This window comes from Schistocerca cancellata, chromosome 7, assembly GCF_023864275.1.
Source record: "Schistocerca cancellata isolate TAMUIC-IGC-003103 chromosome 7, iqSchCanc2.1, whole genome shotgun sequence".
NCBI lineage: Eukaryota > Metazoa > Arthropoda > Insecta > Orthoptera > Acrididae > Schistocerca > Schistocerca cancellata.
In genome coordinates, this window is record NC_064632.1 from 125,490,127 (window position 1) to 125,517,299 (window position 27,173).

General features: G+C 42.2%; 1 protein-coding gene across 1 annotated transcript in view; it reads left to right on the forward strand.

The window, feature by feature from the left end:
• Positions 1-27,173, forward strand: part of LOC126092664 (dynein axonemal heavy chain 2) — a 994,477-nt gene that overhangs the window by 945,778 nt on the left and 21,526 nt on the right. The window lies entirely within an intron of this gene.

Consider the following 27,173-nt stretch of genomic DNA (forward strand, 5'->3'; position numbering starts at 1 on the left):
AAGTTGCTGCACATGCTTGTGACTTATTACACAAGTTCCCTCATTCCACTACTTCCTATTCTTTCACTTTGGCAGGGTGTATATGACCCGGGACAACCGGGAGATCCAGGAAAAACCCGGGAATTTTTTCATCCAGGAGAAAACCGGGAAAAACCTGGGAATTTTTTAGAATTCTGGCAATTTTTCATTGTTTTGGTTTACAGATAATTTTTTGTAATTTTGATTGGTAAGAACCAATCCTTTGACAAAGGATATTACTGTGTCCCAATACTGCAATAATAAAACATGAATGAGAGAAAAACAAAAATAAAACTTAAATTGCAGGGGAAATGTGCCATACACAGCAATAAAACAGTACTGATACAAACATCTGCCAAAAGCAAAATGTGTCAAAGGCTTTAGGTAGACTCTGCAATGCTTCGTAACAAAAAATTGCCTCCAGTGAGCGTGATGTCACAACTCTTTACATTAGATTCGTTTTAGCAGTTACGAGCGGGATCATGTGCATGCGCAGTTGAGTAGTACTTTCTCCCACTTCTGGCTACAGAAATGTGGCTGTTGGCTGTGTAAGCAGTCGCAGCAAGCAACTAGATGCTACTGGGAAAAATTTTTCTGGAGCACCCAAGCTGCCAGATTCATCAGGCCCAAATCTTGGAGGGGGGGGGGGGCAAATTCATATTCTTGAGGGAAGAAAAACCTTATTTCACAAAGCGACTAGCATCCAACGCACGTTAGTCTATTGCTTATTCATATTATGACTTTTAAACGCATCCCTGTCGGTTTTTGAACATTTTTGAACACATTCTAAGTTGATTTATGACTGAATCGTAAGTTGATTTATGAATGTGTGCATAGTGTACATGATGTCTCTGTCAGGGGAATCCTCGTCGCATGTAGAAACAAACTTTCCTACAGACAAAAGGGACTATACAAGCTGACCAGAGGAAGGCCGAAAGGATGAATGCCATCCACTGTCTGATTGTGTGGTTGACTGGGTTTGCGAATGGTGAGCATTGTTATAATTACCAACGGAATCCATAGATTCAGACTACAGGAGTGGAAATAAATGAACAACAGGTAAGAAAGGTTACGTATTACCTTCTCGGTGGATCCAAGAAAATGAAATTTTGACAGAAAATTTTTGGATAGATCGCTATACTAGTAAAGGACAGTTGTACAATGCCTGGCTAGCAGCCGCTTTAAGTTCTATTCTGGAAGAAGCACAGAAAATGCATTGTACAAACATGTAACAACGCCCAAACTGGAGAATAATCGCAGGATAACTAAACTGGTGATTCTGGCAGAGTTAGTGAAGTTAACCTGCGAATAAGCTTTGACATTGGCAGGAATAGTTACAGAATTCGTGATAACAAGACTGTTTGTTAGAATGAGGAAGGAGAAGAAACAGGGACATCACGCAAATTATGGAACAATATGACGATTCCAAGTTTGTATAAAAATTTCGTACTACTACTTTTGGATCTCATGCTTTAGAAACTGGAGATGTATGAATGAAGTGTGAAACTATTTCGTAACGTAAAGCTTTTTGCTTGTAGTAGGCCTAATAGGCATTTGATATTGGTACTTTAAAAGACCGTTTGTTCCAAAACAGTCTCATTTATTTTGTGTGTATTACAATTGTTGCAGTATTAGAAAGGCCTATTTTGTTTTATCTAGCAGACAGTGACAAAATAGACGTAATCAGATTGGGAAACCACACTAGTCTTGGGTCCTATTTGTATTAACAGCTTTTTCAGTATTAGACAATGACATTTCGACTTTTCATGTAGCAAAACGTTTGATGAGGTAATAGATTCTTTCGCAGAAAGGAAAGCACGCCATGTAAAGCTGTACCAAAATTATAGAGAAAAAAATTCTAGGAGCTAAGGACTGAAGAAATGTGTATTGTCTTGCTTGTCTCATGTCTTTACTGGGTTTATGTATCCTATATTTAATTTTATGTCACACAAAGCAGCAAGTTGTTAGCTGATATGGAAGAGAGAGTGCAAATTTTCTGAAGAGTAAAAGGACAGAATGTCAAACCGGCTGACTATAAGCAGGAGAGGCACCACAGGACATTTTAATTTCCACTGTCCTGAATATGGTTTGATGGCATCCATTACAAAATATACACGTTTCAATTCCACAGAGTGAAGTACAGTGACGTGTGATAGAAGAATGCTGTGTGAGGAGATGAGACACTGCACTTTGTCACACTTAGACCAAATAACATGTCTTACATTTCCTCAAACACATATGTTTTATGCATCAGACTCTTCAGAAAGATGTGTGCTAAAAATGATGGCATCCATTACAAAATATACACGTTTCAATTCCACAGAGTGAAGTACAGTGACGTGTGATAGAAGAATGCTGTGTGAGGAGATGAGACACTGCACTTTGTCACACTTAGACCAAATTTTTGAAAATTCGATTTTTTTTAAATTTTTGACGTCCTATCTTAAATGCTCGAGGGAATGGCGAAATATTGCCCCGGTTTGGAAATATTAGAGATCTGGGACTGATGCGCAGAGCAGTCTGAGTTAGAGTGGGGAAGTGGGTTGTCTCCACGTGACCCGTGTTTACGTATAGTGATTTTGCTGTTTCCTCTTCGTTTACTGCTCTCACGTCAAATGAAAACAAAACAGATTTCTGTGACCAGGAGGTATCAAGTGAATTAAAATACATTCACATAATTATGGAAGGCTAAAATGTGTTATTAGTTGCAGATTTTATTTTATTTCCACCTTTCTGACAGTCAAGCATTAATTACCTTGCAGAACAATGAAGTTATTTATTCGGTTTGCCAAAGAAATTTTCTTTTATTAATCTTTTCCGCTGAGGCAGACAATATATTTGAAACAAAGTGTTTAATTCTGCATACTGTTCACTGCATTTCAAGTGCACATTTTCAACTTCTAGCACGTTTGGCATTATGCCATAATAAAGAACAAAACATGAGATAACACAGTACTGGTACATTCCAAAGACCACATTGAAAAGCTTAATATCAGGTCATGGCCTACTTCATTGGGAATCTGGACATACGATTGTGCACTTTAAATGTGCACGTTTTAGTATGGGTCACGAAATTCTGGTCCTCTTGGAGTATCCTCTGATGTCTTGTTTCTTTTATGACATAATGTAATGTTTTACACATATGAACATACGGGCTCCCTATGACATTGTAGCTGCGCAAACATGGTGACACCTGTCATCTGGTGCTCTCTGGCAATTGCAGAAACAAATCTATTTCTAACAGGTTGCGGGAAAATATCCTGAATAGTGGTTTGAAAAGCGTTACCATCAAAGTACCATTCTGGCAGTTACACCAGAACTATGTGTGATAATGTATGATGAATTTCTTAAATCACATAGCATTTGACTCTCACTTAAAAATCAACTCTTTGATGATGAGCCATTTAGATGAATTTCGAGCCCAGAAGATCAGACATTTATGTCGTTATTAGAAATTTTTCTGGCACCTTCGTGTGATATATCTTTAACTATAATACGCGCATAAAAGACCAACATTGTATGTGAAAGCTTAGATTCTCTTGCAGTGTATTAATCTTATAGACCAATATTATATGTGAAAGCTTTGCATTTCGTGTAGCAACACAATGTATATTAATTTAAACCGTTAACTTTTTCTGTTTGTGTGTTCGCGCTACTTAACAGCGATGTTGCTATTGGTTGACTACATCACATGTCCTAAGCTCTGAATACCCGCTGTGATTGGCTGGCGAGATCACGTGACATGAGCTATGACTGGCTTACAAAAGCGCATCGCAATCTCAATTTCAATGCTTCAGAAAGTAACATGTGGTGTTTGGTGGAATTCCAATTTATACTTTCGTAATACAAAAATATGAAGCTGCACATCAAAGATCTTTCCAAAACACGTTTTTTTTCTGTGTTTAGTTTTCTAAAGCGCCAGGAAATTCTACACCCATGTATAAAACCATAATCATTTAAAGGACTTATAAGTTATACAGTTCCGAGAGAAAATATACTGTCAGTTAACAGGGAGCAGTATGTTTTCACACAGGAGAAAGTGTATTTTTAACCGGGATCCAGGAGAAATCCGGGAATTTTTTTTCCTTGTCCACGTATACACCCTGCTTTGGGCAGGCAACAACTTATGTGTAACCACAAGGCTTCAACCAATCTTACCCATGTTACGATAGCTAGTCAGAGCCCAAAGAGCTTGACAAGACATATAAACAGTGCTCTGCCATAGCAACAGTACACTCAGAGCTGATGAATCTGAGAACCAGGAATTAACACAGACAACATCCCAATGGAACCCTCAAATCTCAAGCCAATAGTGTCATTTAGTAGTCAGTGAGACATTGTGTGACGCATAATACATTTTCACCACAATGAAGCAGTGTGGGTAGGCGAGCAGCCCATCCATATTTCATCACCATCAATCAAGCCTTCCACTATCTGAATGTCTAGATAAAACATTGGTCCCATAGATAAAACATTGGGCCCATTAATTCTTACTGACATGTAATTAAGGGCTGTCTCCCCATTTCTTGGTAGTCACCCATGGAAGTGTCATTTTTAATTTATGTTTTAAAATTTTTATTACAAAGCTAGCAAAATAATTTTGAATTAATGATTTTAATGTCTTTCTTGCAAACATTATAGTTTTCCCCTTATAAGAATGTTATATTAATCTTCCTTTTAAAGTAAAGTACATTGCTGCTCTTATCTACACCTTACTGATTACCACTTAGAGCAAAATTTTTATCTATTTATACTTCAGTGTAGTTAAATTTTAATGACCATTTTGCTTAGAGGTAAAATATTACATGATATACCTGAATGTTGTGGCGTCAGTGATATCCTACTTTCAAGATTAGTTCCTCTGTCCCAAACAAAATATCACACACTGTTAGAGAAATAAAGGTAAACTTGAAGTGGGGTAACCAGAGACTGAATTTTTCAATGCTTTTACATAAAATATATACTGTCTGACAGAAAAAGTTAAGCACCCAAAAACTTGGCTGGATGTTAATGTGACTTCGTACACATACATACCATAAATGGGTTTGTATAAGGGGCACTCAAAAAGAAATGAGAGGAGGCATAATTACAGAAACCAGTATGTTAGAAGTATTGACTCTGGCTGTTGAGACACTTGTCCCACTGTTATACAAGGCAGTGAATGGCTGTCTCATAAAATTCCCGGTGCTGCGATGTTAACCAGTTCCGCACATGCAGCTGGACATCGTCATCCGAGGTGAATCATTTGCCCCTTAGAGCCTTTTTAAGGGGACCAAAAATGGCATAATCACAGGTAGAGAGGTCCAGACTGTATGGAGGGTGGCCGAGAACCTCCCATTTGAATTTCTGCAGGAGTGCCACGACTGTGTTGGCCATATGAGGCTTTGCATTGTTGTGGAGCAGAATGACCCCACGGTGGTCATTTTGATTTGATCGCTTGGCGAAGGGTGGTCAAGGTTTGGAAGTAATGCTGGGCATTCACTGTTGTCCCATGCTGCAGGAAGTGAATCAGATGGGGGCCATCTTGATCAAAGAAGAACGTCAACATAACTATTCATGTCGGACGATGCCGTCCGGCTATATGTGCAGAACTGGTTAACATCGCAGCCCTGGGAATTTTATAAGACAGCCATTCACTGCCTTGTGTCACAGTGGGACAAGTGTCTCAACAGCCTGGGTCAATACCTCTAACATCCAGGTACTTGTTTCTGTAATTATCCCACCGGTTCGTTTCTTTTTGAATGCCCCTTATATATGATTAGAGCTGCAATTCTCTGTGAAATGTAGAAAGGCTATCAGAATGTTTAGTGTTATTCATGTTTAGTGTTGTTACCAAATCTGGTAGGATTTATAAGGTCTACAAACAGCATTAGATGTTAAGTGATCACTGTGAAGGACAGGGAGATGTCGCATACTTGTGTGATAGCATTATCAGCATCTGACAGTCTGAAAGGGGCTGATTTGTGGACCTCCATTTCTCCAGCTGGTTGAATTTCAATATCCACATTTGTACGGCATTCGAATTTGGTAGTGGTCCAATGCTCGACCGCTTGGGAATGTGACAGCAGAAATATCTGATCGGGGTTACAATAAACCACATCTGACCACCACATGGGAAAATCAACATATTGTGTACCAAGATCACTGTAACAACTTCACAACTACACCTGCCATCCAAGAACAAGTAATGTACTTCCTGCAACACTCTGGCAGTGGTTGGACTAGGAATTACCGTCCCATGAATATAGGTAGTCATTGACAACACAACACAGATGGCCGTTTTTGATGTGGTGCAGTGACTGGGAAGCATGGACTGTTGATGAAAGTTGTTGCATTGTGTTCAGCAATAAATCATGCTTCTGCACTAACAAAGATGACCAATGTCTGTGTGTATGGGGAGAGGTACCATTCTTCCAGTGTTTTGGGGAGGCACAGCAGTGTCACTCCTGGCCTCATGGTGTGGGGAGTTGTCAGGTATGACTTCAGGTCACAGTTGATAATGATTCAGGGAACTCTGATGGCACTGCAGTGTCTCATGGACATCTTGCATCTTCGTGTTATCCCTCATGAAACAATATTTAGGTGCAATTTTTCAACAAGACAAAGCTCATTCACATGTCTGTGTGAATTGAGTGCATCATACTCAGGTATTCAAGTGGACAGCAAGAGCTACAGATATGTCCCCAATAAAACATATGTAGGACTAGCTCAGACATCAACTCTGGTCTGAGTGACAGTATGCAAGACATCAAGGACCAGTTACAACAGTTTTGGCCAGCTTGCCTCAGAAGAGATACAATGGCTTTACGACATCCTTCACAACCAAATCAGTGGATGCATCCTGGCCAGAGGGGGTGCAATGCCATGCTGACAAGGGGGCTCATACTGCCAAGTTCTTTGTAAATATGACTTTATTTTGTAATCACTGAAGTAATATTACATATCCACCAGTCCATGAAGGTTCATTTTATTTCCTCCTCCCAATCCGTGTGCTTCACTTTTTTTTTGGCACGCAATATACTCTATGTGATCAAAAGTATCTGGACACCTGGCTGAAAATGACTTACAAGTACATAGTGCCCTCCATCAGTAATTCTTGAATTCAGTATGGTGTTAGCCCACCCTTAGGATTGATGACAGCTTCCACTCTCACAGGCATACATTCAATCAGACGCTGGAAGGTTTCTTGGGGAATGGCAGCCCATTCTTCACAGATTTCTGCATTGAGGAGAGGTATCAATGTTGGTCGATGAGGCCTGGTGTTCTATAAAATTTAGGTCAGGACTCTGTGCTGGCCAGTCCATTACAGGGATGTTATTGTCATGTAACCACTCTGCCACAGGCCGTGCATTATGAACTGGTGCTTGATCGTGTTGAAAGATGCAATAGCCATCCCCGAATTGCTCTTCAACAATGGGAAGCAAGAAGGTGCATAAAACATCAATGTAGCCCTGTGCTGTGATACAGCCACCCAAAACAACAAGGGGTGCAAGCCCCCTCCATGAAAAACAGAACCACACCATAACACCACCATCTCTGAATTTTACTGTTGGCACTACACATGCTAGCAGATGACGTTCACCGGGTATTCGCCATACCCACTCCCTGCCATCGGATCGCCACATTGTGTACCATGACTCGTCACTCCACACAACGTTTTTCCACTGTCAATCGTTCAATGTTTACACTCCTTACACCAAGCAAGGCATTGTTTGGCATTTACAGGTGTGATGTGTGGCTTATAAGCAGCCATTTGACCATGAAATCCAAGTTTTTTCACCTTCCGCCTAACTGCCATAGTACTTGCAGTGGATGCTGATGCAGTTTGGAATTCCTGTGTGATGGTTGGATAGATGTCTGCCTATTACACATTATGACCTTCTTCAACTGTCGGCGGTTTCTGTCAGTCAATGGAGAGGTCGGCCTGTATGCTTTTGTGCTGTACATGTCCCTTCACATTTCCACTTCACTATCACATTGGAAACAGTGGACCTGGGGATGTTTATGAGTGTGTAAATCTCATGTACAGACTTATGACACAAGTGACAACCAGTCACCTGACCACGTTCGAAGTCTTTGTGTTCCACAGAGTGCTCCATTCTACTCACTCACAATGTCTAATGACTACTGAGGTCGCTGATATGGAGTACCTGGCAGTAGATGGCAGAACAATGCACCTAATATGAAAAACGTACATTTTTGTGGGTGTCCAGATACTTTTGATCACATAGCGTATATGAGAGCTTTTGAGGCTTTTCAGTAACTGTCATGTTTCTCAGTGACATGAGCATTATGATGAAGAACCCAAAACTGACTATACCAGCCACAATTAAGTAATATGTTTACAGGATTACAAGAAATTTAGCTATGTAAACCTAAATATTATGAATCTTAAACACTACTCGCTGCCCACCCCCTGAGATCACTCTGGTACTTTCTGCAATTGTCCTTAACTCCTTGAGACAACAGTGTCCATATGTTTGTGAGCTGTGCATGTATGAATGTGTTCATTTTTAAACTTCTGGCGAAAGGACTTCATCAGATAGCTTCATAATATCCAACAGTCTACTTTTAAATGTGCCTGTCTGATGCTGAACTCCACCATTATGTGATGAGTTGCAGTCTAACATTTTAATGGTCAGACAAAGATAAAACTCCAGACACAAAATCCTTCATAACTAGGCACATAAATTAATCAAAAAATTGTAAATAGACTAACTATCTTGGCAGAGTTCATGTTTCACTGAAAACACATTTTGTTAGTATATTTTACATAGTCCTACAGCCTATTTTCCTATGGTTTACTAAATAGGTATGTAGCTTTGTACCTCAGAAAAGTTGTAAACGTTGCAGATATTGGATAAAGACAAAATCAGCAATTGTGCAGAAGCTTCTTCAAAAGGTTGGCTTCTGGTAATGTGCCAGTACATGTACTCTTTAAGTAACATTTACAGCTCATAATAAGTCATTTTGATGCACTGTGATGTAATCAATAATAGTAAACAAAGGTAAAGGGCAATTCAATAACTATAAAGTTTGCTGATAACACAAGTGTACTGCTAGCAGACACATCTCAGACGGTAGTTGAATAGGACTTCAAGTGGTACACAGCCAACAATTTAAGTCTTAATCTCACAAATAGTCATATTGTGCAGTTTCAAACAAGCAATGATGATTTTTAATGCCAGAAGTATACATTAATGGTCATAAATGAATAAAGCGGAATGTGTGGAATTCATTTGGGGCCCAGCTGGATAACAAATGAAATTAGAGTTAGCACATGGGTAAGCACAGTTCAGCTTGTTATGCCCTCAGAAACATCTCTGACCGAAGTGACTTAAATGCAATAGTGTTGGCTTATTTTGCATATTGACAGTCCCTGTTGTCACATGGAATTAACTTCTGAGGGAGTGCACCTGAAGTAAATAAAGTGATTGTTCAGCAGAAGTGAGCAGTAAGAATATCATGTAATGTGGATAACCATACATTCTGCACAAGTCTTTTTAAGATCTTGGAATTCTTACACTTACTTCATGATATGTTTACTCCTTAATGGTTTTTGTTGGTGATAATAAAAATCAGTTTCAAATGAAATTTCATATACACAGCCACAGTACAAGACACAAAAACTATTGTCATGTAGACTTCGTCTCCTTGTCCAGGGTGCAGTATGGAGTTCTGCATTTGGTAGTAATGTACTTAGCAGACTCCTACTCAATGTAAAGCAAGTATTTGGGAATCCCTACCAGTTAAAAAAATTGGAAACATCCCTCATTAGCCACTCATTCTAGAAAATGACATGAATATCTAAAATCAGGAATTGGAAAGTTATGTTACCTACATGGAAAGAAGCAGTGTTTTTTTAAGAATATATGTTACATAATGATGAACTATAAGTAGCAGTCAGTATTTGCCGATATAAAAGGTATTTTCTTTGAAAAATACCACTGTAATTGAGTTAATTTTGAGTTGCTAATACCATCTAAACAGCAACTGTGTAGCAGAACTTAGGAGGCAGCAGCAGCATTTTTCAGACTAGCAGCATAAGCATGAATAAATGAAAGTATAGTGGTAATTAATTGTTCAAACAGCATACAGATAAAGTTTCTATGATGTCTTTATCTTACATTAACAAATATCTTGACTCATTCTACATCCCTGAAGGTTTTGCTTCTTGATGAAATTTCAGACCAGTATGAATGAATGGATGTAATTTACTCTCTACTTGAGAGAGAACAATTTATTGACATGCAAGATCTTTAATAAACTTCTCTCAGGAAGCAAATGCCTTGCATATATAAAAAATGAGTCACAAGGACACCATTTAAATCACCTATAAGTTATTTCAGGTGATTGAATAGGAACTGCTGCTTACAGTGCTAATACCATGGACTTTGATGCTCTTCTTACAAAATAATTATTTATACTTAAAATGGATAATTATTTTTCCTCTTTCAAAATTCCTATATTTATGTTCACATAAAGATATCAGATAAATCAGCCACCCGAGTATTGGTGGGAACACCATAGCATTTATAGGGTGTGGAGGAAATGCCTACCCTTCAACCCTGAACAACTGGACCCCTCTATGGTTCACAACCGTATTTGTAACTTGGAGCTTGCCCCACACAAGTTTGAACATCTTTGACAGTCAACAATGGAAACAAATCCAAGGAAAATTCCACTGCCTGGTAACAGCCAGGAAAGACTGCATTCGGATACGGCAGGTTGTCACTTAAAGGATAACTTAAATGAGTCGGAGCATCTGAAAATGCCCAAGACTGACAGCAGATGGAAACTTAGACTCAAGACAGGAAAGATAAGTAACATAGTGATGCACAGTACAGATTCTCTCATTCAACCAGGTAAACTCAAAATTTTGACAGATGAAATGTATCAACAGGGGATTTTGATAACTGGATTTCAAGAAATGAGAAACACTGATCTAGAACCAATGGAATCACAAGGATACAGAATTTATAACAGAATACGAGGGAAAAGAGCAATGAAGCAATGGCTGCAATTCGATACAGGATTTGTGGTCAATCTCAAAATGATAAATTATGTAACAGAATTCAAAGCACAATCTCCTAGGTTCTCAACATTAACTATAAAAGCGGCAAATAGAACATACACAATAATAAATGCCCATGCCCCAACTAATGACAAAAAAATAATAGAAAAGGACACAGAGAAGATGTGGGTGGGTTTTGGGAGCTATTGGATCACACAGCAACAAACATCAACAAAAATCATACCAAAATATTAATTGGAGACTTTAATGTCCAATTAGGAAGGGAAAAGAGATACAGAGATGTAATAGAGAAATGGCCAGCACAATGAAGAACAATCCAGAATGGCATGAGGTTGGTGGAATTCTGTAGAGTCCATGACATGATCTCAAAATCAACATACTGCATGAGAATACCGAATAAACTTAAAACCTGGAAACACCCAGACTGGACAAAAGGAGAATGGCAGGTGGAGCATGTCTGCTTGGGTAAGAACTACCACAAAGAAATCTACAATATGAAAGTCCTGAGAGGAACTGACACCAGATCAGATCATTACTTGATAAAAATAAAAATTAAATTCATCCCACTGAGAAAGAGAAAATCCCACCCAAAATAGAAGAGAACCATTGACCCTCATAAATTGATAAATAACAAGGAATATGCAGAATAAGTAGCCCCAATAAATCCTAGGAAAAACACCAGTGGTGAAATGACAAATGTGATAAAACAGTGGAATATAGACACCACACCTGGTTAAGGTATCAGAGTCAAAAAACAGAAGAATCTTACTTGGAACTGACAAAACAAAGAAAGATGACTCAAAAAACTTTGAGGAGGGTTAAACATCAATATCGAAAAGATATACTTTCTATGATAGAAACAAACAGTAAGAAGACAAACTCATGAGATTACTGCAAAACATTTAGTAGACAACTCCCAAGATACGATCCCCCAACACTAATGCTAAAAGATAAAAAGAATAAGATGGCCCATAGTGATAAAAGAAATTCAGAAATTTTAGCAGAAACATTTAATGAACTACTAAATTGTGAGGATCCTCCTGAGCTTCTTGAAATAAACACAGAAACTCCAATAAAAACCCCACCATAAAATATAAAACCACCAACAATTCAGGAAGCCCATAAAGCTTGGAGCAAGCTCAAGAACTACAAAGCAAGTGAAGATCAAACATTTGCAGAACTCTGGAAATACACAGCAGAACCCGTGAAGATATCATTACATCATTGCATAGCTAAAATCTGGATTGGAGAAGAGCTACCAAAACATTGGACTACAGCTATCACATGCCCATTACACGAAAAAGGCGAAAAATCAAATCCAGACAACTATAGAGGGAAATTGGATTGCACATGTAAAATATTGTCAAGAATTCTCTACAATCACTGTAAAGATCATCTTGAAAAGAAGCTAGGAGAATATCAAGGAGGATTTGGACCCTGGAGAAGCTGCCCAGAACAGATCATCACATTAAAATTAGTAATGGATGTCTACAAAAGGAGACAGAAGGAACTAGACATAACCTTTGTAGACTTCAAAAAAACTTATGACTATGTTGGACATAATAAGAAATTTTGGACTTCATCCAAAATTAATAAAACATGATAAAACTAACCCTTACAAATGCCAAGTCCAAAGTAAAATTCAGGGGAGAACCATCTGAGCCATTTATGATTGAAACATGGTTAAGACAAGGAGATGGTCTATCACCACTGCTCTTCAACTGTGCTCTTGAACACTTGATGAGGGGATGGTACAAAGATAATCCTAAAAACATAACAATTGGAACCAAGAAAGATGACATAAACCTAAATTGTTTGGGATTCACAGATGACTTAGCATTAGTAGCTAATAATGTACAAGAAGCTAGAAATCAAATAATGAGCCTGCAAAATATAGCGCAAAAGTAGGACTCCAGATATAAAAGACGGAGATGATGGTAACAGATCCACTAGTAATAGACCACGTAACACTAGACAACAGAAAAATTAAAATAGTGAAGCAATCTTGGATAGATACCACACAACTTGGATGTAAAACCTGCTTGGAAACAGAGAACCAATAAAATGATAAAAACTCAAAAACTAGCATGGTCCACATACAATAAGAAATGTCTGTCAATTCAAAGAAAATTAAAACACTGCAAGATGGTGGTTCAGCCAGAGGTAACATACAGAAGTGAGACTCTTTTTAAAGTCACTCAGGGAAACAGAGTCGACAAAGTACTAAAAGTAGAGAGAAGAATAGCTAGAACATGCATAAATAGAAAATACCAGAAGGAAGGACAATGGTGGTTAGTGCTGAATGAAGTAGTGTACAGGAAACTGGAGCCCATCACAGATACTATACGTAAAAAGAAGATTTCTTTCTATGGCCACATAATGAGGACACCAGAAACCAGATTAGCAAGAAAAGTTATGCAGAAACTGTGGAATCTGAAGCAACAAGTAGGATGGATCAAGGATATTAAAGAGGATATGGGAGAACTAGATATAACCTTGGATCATCCGCAATAAAGACGGAAGATCTCAAGAAACTGAAAGACAAGAAAATAAGATTTAAACAAAAAGTAGACAAACAACACACAATGAAAAGGGCATTTACAGATGAAGAAAGATCAGAACAAATGAAAAGATACTGGGCAGTTAAGAAAGAATGAAACATCTGCTTACTGAAGAAGAGGACCAGGAAATGATTGACTAAAGTGGTCCAATGAGGCCGTACAAGCAAATAATAATAGTGGTAGTTATGTGTGTTGAGTAAACTATTTGTCTTCCACTATTGTGTTGATAAATATGATTAAATAATTGTCTGTGTTTAATATCATATAAATAATACTATTAAATAGTGGTAAATCCAGGATGGAATGTAACAATATTCTGAAAAGGAAAGTTGCTATCATCGAATAGCAGATATGCTGAGTCGCAGATAGGCGCAACAAAAAGACTGTCACAATATAAACTTTTGGCCAACAAGGCCTTTGTCGAAAATAGATGACACACACATGCAAGCGCGCGACCCCCCCCCCCCCCACATATATATATATATATATATATATATATATATATATATATAAAGAAAGATGATGAGACTTACCAAACAAAAGCGCTGGCAGGTCGATAGACACACAGACAAACACAAACATACACACAAAATCTAGCTTTCGCAACCAATGGTTGCCTCGTCAGGAAAGAGGGAAGGAGAGGGAAAGACAAAAGGATTTGGGTTTTAAGGGAGAGGGTAAGGAGTCATTCCAATCCCGGGAGCGGAAAGACTCACCTTAGGGGGAAAAAAGGAGGCCTTTTTTCCCCCTAAGGTGAGTCTTTCCGCTCCCGGGATTGGAATGACTCCTTACCCTCTCCCTTAAAACCCAAATCCTTTTGTCTTTCCCTCTCCTTCCCTCTTTCCTGACGAGGCAACCATTGGTTGCGAAAGCTAGATTTTGTGTGTATGTTTGTGTTTGTCTGTGTGTCTATCAACCTGCCAGCGCTTTTGTTTGGTAAGTCTCATCATCTTTCTTTTTAAATATATTTTTACCACGTGGAACGTTTCCCTCTATTATATATATATATATATATATATATATATATATATATATATATATATATATATATATATATATATGGTTATAATAGAAGGAAACATTCCATGATGGAAAAATATACCTAAAAACAAAGATGATGTGACTTACCAAATGAAAGTGCTGGCAGGTCGACAGACACACAAACGAACACAAACATACACACAAAATTCAAGCTTTCGCAACAAACTGTTGCCTCATCAGGAAAGAGGGAAGGAGAGGGAAAGACGAAAGGATGTGGGTTTTAAGGGAGAGGGTAAGGAGTCATTCCAGTCCCGGGAGCGGAAAGACTTACCTTATGGGGAAAAAAGGACGGGTATACACTCGCACACACACACACATATCCATCCACACATATACAGACACAAGCAGAAGCAGACATAAGTCTTTCCGCTCCCGGGACTGGAATGACTCCTTACCCTCTCCCTTAAAACCCACATCCTTTCGTCTTTCCCTCTCCTTCCCTCTTTCCTGATGAGGCAACAGTTTGTTGCGAAAGCTTGAATTTTGTGTGTATGTTTGTGTTCGTTTGTGTGTCTGTCGACCTGCCAGCACTTTCATTTGGTAAGTCACATCATCTTTGTTTTTAGGTATATATATATATATATATATATATATATATATATATATATATATATATAAACAAAGATGATGTGACTTACCAAATGAAAGTGCTGGCAGGTCGACAGACACACAAACGAACACAAACATTGTGTTCGTTTGTGTGTCTGTAGACCTGCCAGCACTTTCATTTGGTAAGTCACATCATCTTTGTTTTTAGGTATATTTTTCCTTCATGGAATGTTTCCTTCTATTATAACTATATATATATATATATATATATATATATATATATATATATATATATATAAAAAAGTGCTGGCAGGTCGATAGACACACAAACAAACACAAACATACACACAAAATACAAGCTTCGTCAGGAAAGAGGGAAGGAGAGGGAAAGACGAAAGGATGTGGGTTTTAAGGGAGAGGGTAAGGAGTCATTCCAATCCCGGGAGTGGAAAGCCTTACCTTAGGGGGAAAAAAGGACAGGTATACACTCGCACACACAAACATATCCATCAGCATATACACAGACAAAAGCAAACATTTGTAAAGGCAAAGAGTTTGGGCAGAGATGTCAGTCAAGGCAGAAGTACAGATGCAAAGATGTTGTTGAAAGACAGGTGAGGTATGAGCGGCGGCAAATTGAAATTAGCGGAGATTGAGGCCTGGCGGATAGCGAGAAGAGAGGATACGCTGAAGGGCAAGTTCCCATCTCCGGCGTTCTGACAAGTTGGTGTCAGTGAGAAGTATCCAGATAACCCGGACGGTGTAACACTGTGCCAAGATTTGCTGGCCGTGCACCAAGGCATGTTTAGCCACAGGGTGATCCTCATTACCAACAAAGACTGTCTGCCTGTGTCCATTCATGCGAATGGACAGTTTGTTGCTGGTCATTCCCACATAGTAGGCTTCACAGTGTAGGCAGGTCAGTTGGTAAATCACGTGGGTGCTTTCACACGTGGCTCTGCCTTTGATCGTGTACACCTTCCGGGTTACAGGACTGGAGTAGGTGGTGGTGGGAGGGTGCATGGGACAGGTTTTACACCGGGGGCGGTTACAAGGGTAGGAGCCAGAGGGTAGGGAAGGTGGTTTGGGGATTTCATAGGGCTGAACTAAGAGGTTACGAAAGTTAGGTGGACGGCAGAAAGACACTCTTAGTGGAGTGGGGAGGATTTCATGAAGGATGGATCTCATTTCAGGGCAGGATTTGAGGAAGTCGTATCCCTGCTGGAGAGCCACATTCAGAGTCTGATCCAGTCCCGGAAAGTATCCTGTCACAAGTGGGGCACTTTTGGGGTTCTTCTGTGGGTGGTTCTGGATTTGAGGAGATGAGGAAGTGGCTCTGGTTATTTGCTTCTGTACCAGGTCGGGAGGGTAGTTGCGGGATGCGAAAGCTGTTTTCAGGTTGTTGGTGTAATGGTTCAGGGATTCCGGACTGGAGCAGATTCGTTTTCCACGACGACCTAGGCTGTAGGGAAGGGACCATTTGATGTGGAATGGGTGGCAGCTGTCATAATGGAAGTACTGTTGATTGTTGGTGGGTTTGATATGGACGGATGTGTGAAGCTGGCCATTGGACAGGTGGAGGTCAACGTCAAGGAAAGTGGCATGGGATTTGGAGTAGGATCAGGTGAATCTGATGGAACCAAAGGAGTTGAGGATGGAGAGGAAATTCTGGAGTTCTTCTTCACTGTGAGTCCAGATCATGAAAATGTCATCAATAAATCTGTACCAAACTTTGGGTTGGCAGGCCTGGGTAACCAAGGAGGCTTCCTCTAAGCGACCCATGAATAGGTTGTCGTACGAGGGGGCCATCCTGGTACCCATGGCTGTTCCCTTTAATTGTTGGTATGTCTAGCCTTCAAAAGTGAAGAAGTTGTGGGTCAGGATGAAGCTGGCTAAGGTAATGAGGAAAGAGGTTTTAGGTAGGGTGGCAGGTGATCGGCGTGAAAGGAAGTGCTCCATCGCAGCGAGGCCCTGGACGTGCGGAATATTTGTGTATAAGGAAGCAGCATCAATGGTTACAAGGGTTTCCGGGGGTAACAGACTGGGTAAGGATTCCAGGCGTTCGAGAAAGTGGTTGGTGTCTTTGATGAAGGATGGGAGACTGCATGTAATGGGTTGAAGGTGTTGACCTACGTAGGCAGAGATACGTTCTGTGGCGGCTTGGTAACCAGCTACAATGGGACGGCCAGGATGATTGGGTTTGTGAATTTTAGGAAGAAGGTAGAAGGTAGGGGTGCGGGGTGTTGGTGGGGTCAGGAGGTTGATGGAGTCAGGTGAAAGGTTTTGTAGGGGGCCTAAGGTTCTGAGGATTCCTTGAAGCTCCGCCTGGACATCAGGAATGGGATTACCTTGGCAGACTTTGTAAGTAGTGTTGTCTGAAAGCTGACGCAGTCCCTCAGCCACATACTCGCGATGATCGAGTACCACGGTCGTGGAACCCTTGTCCGCCGGAAGAATGACGATGGATCAGTCAGCCTTCAGATCACGGATAGCCTGGGCTTCAGCAGTGGTGATGTTGGGAGTAGGATTAAGGTTTTCTAAGAAGGATTGAGAGGCAAGGCTGGAAGTCAGAAATTCCTGGAAAGTTTGGAGAGGGTGATTTTGAGGAAGAGGAGGTGGGTCCCGCTGTGACGAAGGACGGAACTGTTCCAGGCAGGGTTCAATTTGGATAGTGTCTTGGGGAGTTGGATCATTAGGAGTATGATTAGGATCATTTTTCTTCGTGGCAAAGTGATATTTCCAGCAGAGAGTACGGGTGTAGGACAGTAAATCTTTGACAAGGGCTGTTTGTTGAATCTGGGAGTGGGGCTGAAGGTGAGGCCTTTGGATAGGACAGAGGTTTCGGATAGGGAGAGAGGTTTGGAGGAAAGGTTAACTACTGAATTAGGGTGTTGTGGTTCCATATTGTGTTGATTGTAATTTTGAGGTTTTGGGGGGAGTGGAGCTGGAAGTGGGAGATTTAGTAGATGGGAGAGACTGTGTCTGTGTGCAGTGAGAGGAGGTTGAGGTTTGCTGGAAAGGTTGTGAAGGGTGAGTGAGTTGCCTTTCCAGAGGTGGGAAACCAGGAGATTGGATAGTTGTTTGAGGTGGAGGGTGTCATGCTGTTCTAATTTGCAGTTGGCCTGTAGGAGGATGCTCTGAACAGCCGGTGTGGATGTGGGAGAGGAAAAATTGAGGACTTTTATTAAGGATAGGAGTTGACGGGTGTGTTCATTGGCTGAGTTGATGTGTAGGTGAAGGATTAGGTGGGTGAGGGCAATGGATTGTTCAGTTTGGAACTGGTATAGGGACTGATGGAAAGAAGGGTTGCAGCCAGAGATGGGAACTTTAAGTGTGAGGCCTTTGGGGGTAATGCCAAATGTCAGACAAGCCTGAGAAAATAAAATATGCAAGCATAATCTGGCTAGGGTGAAGGCATGTTTGCGGAGGGAATGTAAATAAAACTTAATGGGGTCGTTGTGGGGATGGTGTGAAGGTGACGTGGTATTAGAAGGTGGAAAGTGTAACATGAGGTTGAAATTAAAATGAAAATAAAATTATAAATACAGGGCTATTACAAATGATTGAAGCGATTTCATAAATTCACTGTAGCTCCATTCATTGACATATGGTCACGACACACTACAGATACGTAGAAAAACTCATAAAGTTTTGTTCGGCTGAAGCCGCACTTCAGGTTTTTGCCGCCAGAGCGCTCAAGAGCGCAGTGAGACAAAATGGCGACAGGATCCGAGAAAGCGTATGTCGTGCTTGAAATGCACTCACATCAGTCAGTCATAACAGTGCAACGACACTTCAGGACGAAGTTCAACAAAGATCCACCAACTGCTAACTCCATTCGGCGATGGTATGCGCAGTTTAAAGCTTCTGGGTGCCTCTGTAAGGGGAAATCAACGGGTTGGCCTTCAGTGAGCGAAGAAATGGTTGAATGTGTGCGGGCAAGTTTCACGCGTAGCCCGCGGAAGTCGACGAATAAAGCAAGCAGGGAGCTAAACGTACTACAGCAGACGGTTTGGAAAATCTTACGGAAAAGGCCAAAGCAGAAGGCTTACCGTTTACAATTGCTACAAGCCCTGACACCCGATGACAAAGTCAAACGCTTTGAATTTTCGGCGCGGTTGCAACAGCTCACGGAAGAGGATGTGTTCACTGCGAAACTTGTTTTCAGTGGTGAAGCAACATTTTTCCTTAATGGTGAAGTGAACAGACACAACGGGCGAATCTGGGCGGTAGAGAATCCTCACGCATTTGTGCAGCAAATTCACAATTCACCAAAAGTTAACGTGTTTTGTGCAATCTCACGGTTTAAAGTTTACGGCCCCTTTGTCTTCTGCAAAAGAAACGTTACAGGACACGTGTATCTGGACATGCTGGAAAATTGGCTCATGCCACAACTGGAGACTGTCAGCGCCGACTTCATCTTTCAACAGGATGGTGCTCCACCGCACTTCCATAATGATGTTCGGCATTTCTTAAACAGGAGATTGGAAAACCAATGGATCGGTCGTGGTGGAGATCATGATCAGCAATTCATGTCATGGCCTCCACGCTCTCCCGACTTAACCCCATGCGATTTCTTTCTGTGGGGTTATGTGAAAGATTCATTGTTTAAACCTCCTTTACCAAGAATCGTGCCAGAACTGCGAGCTCGCATCAACAATGCTTTCGAACTCACTGATGGGGACATGCTGCGCTGAGTGTGGGAGGAACTTGATTATCGGCTTGATGTCTGCCGAAGCACTAAAGGGGCACATATCGAACATTTGTGAATGCCTAAAAAAACTTTTTGAGTTTTTGTATGTGTTTGCAAAGCATTGTGAAAATATCTCAAATAATAAAGTTATTGTAGAGCTGTGAAATCGCTTCAATCATTTGTAATAACCCTGTATATGGGGAGAGATAAAGGTGAACTGGAAAGCAACTGGAGATATGGTGTGAAAAAAGGCGAAAAAGTGTTGGTTATAGCTGGGCTTGTTGATCCTGTGGTGAACTTGGGTTGGTAGACAACAATGTGCACAAAGGTTAGGTGGTTGTGTTGCCGCCAAAACACCTTAAAGGGTGGAGCAATTCGGGAAAATTTCGAAAAAACTGCGTGCAAATGTATTAAAAGGAGTGGTTTTGTGGTGGCAGATTGTGAAAATGAGGCTAACAATTGTCTGACGAAGAAATAATGACGTTAAAACCTGTGGGGAGCGGCTAAAAAAGATCAGTGATGTGGGAAATATATATATATATATAATAGAGCGAAACATTCCACGTGGGATATATATATATATATATATATATATATATATATATATATATATATATATATATATATATATATATAATAGAGGGAAACATTCCACGTGGGAAAAATATATTTAAAAAGAAAGATGATGAGACTTACCAAACAAAAGCGCTGGCAGGTCGATAGACACACAAACAAACACAAACATACACACAAAAATCTAGGGATATGTGTGTGTGTGCGAGTGTATACCTATCCTTTTTTTCCCCTAAGGTAAGTCTTTCCGCTCCCGGGATTGGAATGACTCCTTACCCTCTCCCTTAAAACCCATATCCTTTTGTCTTTCCTTCTCCTTCCCTCTTTCCTGACGAGGCAACCGTTGGTTGCGAAAGCTAGATTTTTGTGTGTATGTTTGTGTTTGTTTGTGTGTCTATCGACCTGCCAGCGCTTTTGTTTGGTAAGTCTCATCATCTTTCTTTTTAAATATATATATATATATATATATATATACCTAAAAACAAAGATGATGTGACTTACAAAATGAAAGTGCTGGCAGGTCGACAGACACACAAACGAACACAAACATACACAAAAAATTCAAGCTTTCGCAACAAACTGTTGCCTCATCAGGAAAGAGAGAAGGAGAGGGAAAGACGAAGGATGTGGGTTTTAAGGGAGAGGGTAAGGAGTCATTCCAGTCCCGGGAGCGGAAAGACTTACCTTAGGGGGAAAAAGGGACGGGTATACACTCGCACACACACACATATACATATCCATCCACACATATACAGACACAAGCAGACATATTTCAATATATATATATATATATAAAAACAAAGATGATGTGACTTACCAAACGAAAGCGCTGGCACATTGATAGACACACAAACAAACACAAACATACACACAAAATTCTAGTTTTTGGAACCAACGGTTGCTTCGTCAGGAAAGAGGGAAGGAGAGGGAAAGACGAAAGGATTTGGGTTTTAAGGGAGAGGGTAAGGAGTCATTCCAATCCCGGGAGCGGAAAGACTTACCTTAGGGGGAAAAAAGGATGGGTATACACTCACACACACACACACACATATCCATCCACACATATACAGACACAAGCAGACATATACAGAGGCAAAGAGTTTGGGCAGAGATGTCAGTCGAGGCGGAAGTGCAGAGGCAAAGTTGTTGTTGAATGACAGGTGAGGTATGAGTGGCGGCAACTTGAAATTAGCGGAGATTGAGGCCTGGTGGATAACGGGAAGAGAGGTTATATTGAAGAGCAAGTTCCCATCTCCGGAGTTCGGATAAGTTGGTGTTAGTGGGAAGTATCCAGATAAGCCGGATGGTGTAACACTGTGCCAAGATGTGCTGGCCGTGCACCAAGGTATGTTTAGCAACAGGGTGATCCTCATTACCAACAAACACTGTCTGCCTGTGTCCATTCATGTGAATGGACAATTTGTTGCTGGTCATTCCCACATAGAATGCATCACAGTGTAGGCAGGTCAGTTGGTAAATCACGTGGGTGCTTTCACACGTGACTCTGCCTTTGATTGTGTACACCTTCTGGGTTACAGGACTGGAGTAGGTGGTGGTGGGAGGGTGCATGGGACAGGTTTTACACCGGGGGCGGTTACAAGGGTAGGAGCCAGATGGTTAGGACGACGGCGGAAAGACACTATTGGTGGAGTGGGGAGGATTTCATGAAGGATGGATCTCATTTCAGGGCAGGATTTGAGGAAGTCGTATCCCTGCTGGAGAGCCATATTCAGAGTCTGATCCAGTCCCGGAAAGTATCCTGTCACAAGTGGGGCACTTTTGCGGTTCTTCTGTGGGAGGTTCTGGGTTTGAGAGGATGAGGAAGTATCTCTGGTTATTTGCTTCTGTACCAGGTCGAGAGGGTAGTTGCGGGATGTGAAAGCTGTTGTCAGGTTGTTGGTGTAATGGTTCAGGGATTCCGGACTGGAGAAGATTCGTTTGCCACGAAGACCTAGGCTGTAGGGAAGGGACCGTTTGATGTGGAATGGGTGGCAGCTGTCATAATGGAGGTACTGTTGCTTGTTGGTAGGTTTGATGTGGACGGATGTCCACACCTGTCCAATGGCCAGCTTCACACATCCGTCCACATCAAACCTACCAACAAGCCTGTGTACTCCCTCTGCCTTTGCTCATTCATCCTGACTGATAACTGGGTGGTAGTCATGCCAATATAAAAGGCTGAACAGTGTTTACATAACAGCTAGTATATGACAAGTGTTGTTTCACAGGTGGCTCTCCCTTTGATGATAGTATATGTTTTGCCAGTTACAGAGCTGGAATAGATGGTGGTAGGAGGGTACATAAGGTGAGTCTTGCAGTGGAGACAGGCACAGGGGTTGGAACTGTAGGGTAGGGAGATGGGTGAAGAAGGAGCATAGGGTCTGACAAGAATATTGTGGAGTGCACAAAATCTCACACAGGATGGCTCTCATTTCAGAGCATGATTTTAGGAAGTCATGGCCTTGTCGAAGAAACTGATTAATACACTCCTGGAAATTGAAATAAGAACACCGTGAATTCATTGCCCCAGGAAGGGGAAACTTTATTGACACATTCCTGGGGTCAGATACATCACATGATCACACTGACAGAACCACAGGCACATAGACACAGGCAACAGAGCATGCACAATGTCGGCACTAGTACAGTGTATATCCACCTTTCGCAGCAATGCAGGCTGCTATTCTCCCATGGAGACGATCGTAGAGATGCTGGATGTAGTCCTGTGGAACGGCTTGCCATGCCATTTCCACCTGGCGCCTCAGTTGGACCAGCGTTCATGCTGGACGTGCAGACCGCGTGAGACGACGCTTCATCCAGTCCCAAACATGCTCAATGGGGGACAGATCTGGAGATCTTGCTGGCCAGGGTAGTTGACTTACACCTTCTAGAGCACGTTGGGTGGCACGGGAGACATGCGGACGTGCATTGTCCTGTTGGAACAGCAAGTTCCCTTGCCAGTCTAGGAATGGTAGAACGATGGGTTCGATGACGGTTTGGATGTACCGTGCACTATTCAGTGTCCCCTCGACGATCACCAGTGGTGTACGGCCAGTGTAGGAGATTGCTCCCCACACCATGATGCCGGGTGTTGGCCCTGTGTGCCTCGGTCGTATGCAGTCCTGATTGTGGCGCTCACCTGCACGGCGCCAAACACACATACGACCATTGTTGGCACCAAGGCAGAAGCGACTCTCATCGCTGAAGACGACACGTCTCCATTCGTCCCTCCATTCACGCCTGTCGCGACACCACTGGAGGCGGGCTGCACGATGTTGGGGCGTGAGCGGAAGATGGCCTAACGGTGTGTGGGACCGTAGCCCAGCTTCATGGAGACGGTTGCGAATGGTCCTCGCCGATACCCCAGGAGCAACAGTGTCCCTAATTTGCTGGGAAGTGGCGGTGTGGTCCCCTACGGCACTGCGTAGGATCCTACGGTCTTCGCGTGCATCCGTGCGTCGCTGCGGTCCGGTCCCAGGTCGACGGGCACGTGCACCTTCCGCCGACCACTGGCAACAACATCGATGTACTGTGGAGACCTCATGCCCCACGTGTTGAGCAATTCGGCGGTACGTCCACCCGGCCTCCCGCATGCCCACTATACGCCCTCGCTCAAAGTCCGTCATCTGCACATACGGTTCACGTCCACGCTGACGCGGCATGCTACCAGTGTTAAAGACTGTGATGGAGCTCCGTATGCCACGGCAAACTGGCTGACACTGACGGCGGCGGTGCACAAATGCTGTGCAGCTAGCGCCATTCGACGGCCAACACCGCGGTTCCTAGTGTGTCCGCTGTGCCGTGCGTGTGATCATTGCTTGTACAGCCCTCTCGCAGTGTCCAGAGCAAGTATGGTGGGTCTGACACACCGGTGTCAATGTGTTCTTTCTTCCATTTCCAGGAGTGTATATTCAAGTCCAGTATAATACCTTTGACAAGGCCATGACTTCCTAAGATCATGCCCTTAAATGAGATCCATCCTGTCTGAGATTTTGCCCACCACACCTAGAATAGCTTTTCATCATGTTCCCAATCTCTGCAATATCCTTGCCAGACCCTATGCTCCTTCTGCACCCATCTATGGCTCCTACCCCCGTGATCCTCCCCACTGCAAGATCTGCCCTATGCACCCTCCTACCACCAACTATTCCAGCCCTGTAACTGGTGAAACATATACTATCAAAGGGAGAGCCATCTGTGAAATGACACGTCTTATACCAGATTTTATGTAAACACTGTTTGGCCTTTTGTATCAGCATGACTACCACCCAGTTGTCAGTCAGGATGAATGGGCATGGGCAAAGGGTGTATATAAGCAACACACAATATCCTGTTGCAGAGCATGCTGTACAATATGACCGTCATGACCTTGGTGCCTGTTTCACCACACACACCATATGGATTCTTTCCCCAGATACCAGTTTCTCAGAACTCCGCAGGTGGGAACTAGCACCACAATATGTCCTTGGTTCTCACCATCCACCTGGCCTTAATTTACATTAATTCCTTTTGTCTCAGCAGTTCTTCACAGTAACTATTCCTTTCTTCATTCCATTATAGTTTTTGACAGATTTCATTTTCTGACTTGTCTATTTTTCACTCCCCATCCTCACACCTCTGTTATGTACAATGAACTTAGCTTTTCACTTATATTAACTCATGCACGATGTTTTAAAAGTAATCTCTGTCATGGATATTATCCTGTCTTCCACCTTTAAGCTCGCAGATTTTCAAATCTCATCCATTGCAGTCCCCAACAATCCATCTTTCCTTCTCATCCCATCCAGTAAGTCTCCCCTGACCCGGGGTTCTGTGTGACTTTTCTGAAATGGTACTTTTCCTGCACCATTCTTCCTTTCCCTTCAACTCTTCTGCCAGAAGAAGGAGCCACTGGCTCCAAAAGCTTGTAAAAATTAAACCCTTTTATATGTGTGTTCCCCTGCTGCCACTTGGTGAGTAGATTTTTTTATCTATCCATTTACATTATATATATATAATAGAGGGAAACATTCCACGTGGGAAAATATATTTAAAAAGAAAGATGATGAGACTTACCAAACAAAAGCGCTGGCAGGTCGATAGACACACAAACAAACACAAACATACACACAAAAATCTAGCTTTCGCAACCAACGGTTGCCTCGTCAGGAAAGAGGGGAGGAGAAGGAAAGACAAAAGGATATGGGTTTTAAGGGAGAGGGTAAGGAGTCATTCCAATCCCGGGAGCGGAAAGACTTACCTTAGGGGGAAAAAAGGACAGGTATACACTCGCACACACACACATATCCATCCACACATACACAGACACAAGCAGACATTTGTAAAGGCAAAGAGTTTGGGCAGAGATGTCAGTCGGGACGGAAGTACAGAGGCAAAGATGATGTTGAAAGACAGGTGAGGTATGAGCGAAATTAGAAATTAGCGGAGATTGAGGCCTGGCGGATAGCGAGAAGAGAGGATATGCTGAAGGGCAAGTTCCCATCTCCGGAGTTCTGACAGGTTGGTGTTAGTGGGAAGTATCCAGATAACCCGGACGGTGTAACACTGTGCCAAGATGTGCTGGCCGTGCACCAAGGCATGTTTAGCCACAGGGTGATCCTCATTACCAACAAACACTGTCTGCCTGTGTCCATTCATGCGAATGGACAGTTTGTTGCTGGTCATTCCCACATAGAACGCTTCATAGTGTAGGCAGGTCAGTTGGTAAATCACGTGGGTGCTTTCACACGTGGCTCTGCCTTTGATCGTGTACACCTTCCGGGTTACAGGACTGGAATAGGTGGTGGTGGGAGGGTGCATGGGACAGGTTTTACACCGGGGGCGATTACAGGGGTAGGAGCCAGAGGGTAGGGAAGGTGGTTTGGGGATTTCATAGGGATGAACTAAGAGGTTACGAAGGTTAGGTGGACGGCGGAAAGACACTCTTGGTGGAGTGGGGAGGATTTCATGAAGGATGGATCTCATTTCAGGGCAGAAATCCTTCATGAAATCCTCCCCACTCCACCAAGAGTGTCTTTCCGCCGTCCACCTAACCTTCGTAACCTCTTAGTTCATCCCTATGAAATCCCCAAACCACCTTCCCTACCCTCTGGCTCCTACCCCTGTAATCGCCCCCGGTGTAAAACCTGTCCCATGCACCCTCCCACCACCACCTATTCCAGTCCTGTAACCCGGAAGGTGTACACGATCAAAGGCAGAGCCACGTGTGAAAGCACCCACGTGATTTACCAACTGACCTGCCTACACTGTGAAGCGTTCTATGTGGGAATGACCAGCAACAAACTGTCCATTCGCATGAATGGACACAGGCAGACAGTGTTTGTTGGTAATGAGGATCACCCTGTGGCTAAACATGCCTTGGTGCACGGCCAGCACATCTTGGCACAGTGTTACACCGTCCGGGTTATCTGGATACTTCCCACTAACACCAACCTGTCAGAACTCTGGAGATGGGAACTTGCCCTTCAGCATATCCTCTCTTCTCGCTATCCGCCAGGCCTCAATCTCCGCTAATTTCTAATGTCAATCTGCCGCCGCTCATACCTCACCTGTCTTTCAACATCATCTTTGCCTCTGTACTTCCGTCCCGACTGACATCTCTGCCCCAACTCTTTGCCTTTACAAATGTCTGCTTGTGTCTGTGTATGTGTGGATGGATATGTGTGTGTGTGCGAGTGTATACCTGTCCTTTTTTCCCCCTAAG